Consider the following 1,082-nt stretch of genomic DNA (forward strand, 5'->3'; position numbering starts at 1 on the left):
TGGCGGAGCGAGACCCGCCTTCCGACCCCGAGCACACAAAACCAAAAATGAAAGATATTTTAATTGTCGTAAACTTTCTTTCAGAGGGTGAAGCCTGGATTGGCTTGACAACCAGCACTTCGACAAATTGCGAAGATGAAGGATGTAATAATCAAGCCACTTGGGAAGGGGAGAGAGGATTATACATGCACCAAAACTTTGGATACCGTCTATCACTCAATGACAATCAAGGGAGGCATTGCGTCCGAACAAACGCCGATGCCATGGGAAACCGATTAAATGACTTGGCATGTTCTTCAAATAATCGCAGAAGACAATTTTTGTGTCAAAAGGACAAGCCCAGCGAGTGCTTCCAGCCCTGATAATCTTTAGGATCCTAATGCTCGTCCACTCGTGATCATTAGAGAGCGGATCTGAAATTGATGTGCAAGTTAAGGAGAAATTCGTGAGGAATTTTCGTGATCGGCTTTCTCCTTTCGACATTTAGACTAGAGCTGTGCACCGGATCCGACAGGGTCTCCGAATCCGATTCCGGGTGATTTTTTGCAATCCGAATCCGAAATGTTTTGCCCAATCCGAATCCGATAGCTCTGCCCAATCTGAACGAACCGGAACCCGACTTTTTTCTCGAATCCGAGTCTGAATCCGAATCGAGATATATTTGCATAATCCGAACATAATCCGAAATATTTTGCAAAATCTGATCCAAATCTGATTTGTTCACACAATTAACTTGAAAAGACCTCATTTAACTTCAACTAAATGTGCCTTTTGCCACTAGAACGTTTTGAAATGATGAGATATAGTGATGTTGGCTTAGTCATAATATAATTTTCCTACTATTGACTGTTTGGACAGCAAGAAGTTTGATCCTTTTCATTTTGGGTTTCTTTATTTTTTTGGGACTGTCACACAATTATGATGACTTTTAAGATAGTAGGTCCATTCTCAGATTTTAATTTTGATGTTCTTTAAATTTCCCTACCATTTTGAGAGTTGTGAAAGAAGCCATTTGTCGAAACAAATTTATATTCATTTAGTTCATCTAGCAATTTTGGACTGGGATTGGAATAGAATCCAAT

General features: G+C 40.1%; 1 long non-coding RNA gene across 1 annotated transcript in view; it reads left to right on the forward strand.

The window, feature by feature from the left end:
• LOC131879706 (uncharacterized) overlaps positions 1-864 on the forward strand; it is a 2,989-nt gene extending 2,125 nt beyond the window's left edge. Inside the window, exon 2 of the long non-coding RNA XR_009373174.1 lies at positions 85-864. This is a non-coding gene — a long non-coding RNA (uncharacterized LOC131879706). The remainder of the gene's footprint in view (positions 1-84) is intronic.
• Positions 865-1,082: the final 218 nt, after the last annotated feature.

The sequence above is a fragment of the Tigriopus californicus genome, chromosome 1 (genome assembly GCF_007210705.1).
Source record: "Tigriopus californicus strain San Diego chromosome 1, Tcal_SD_v2.1, whole genome shotgun sequence".
NCBI lineage: Eukaryota > Metazoa > Arthropoda > Copepoda > Harpacticoida > Harpacticidae > Tigriopus > Tigriopus californicus.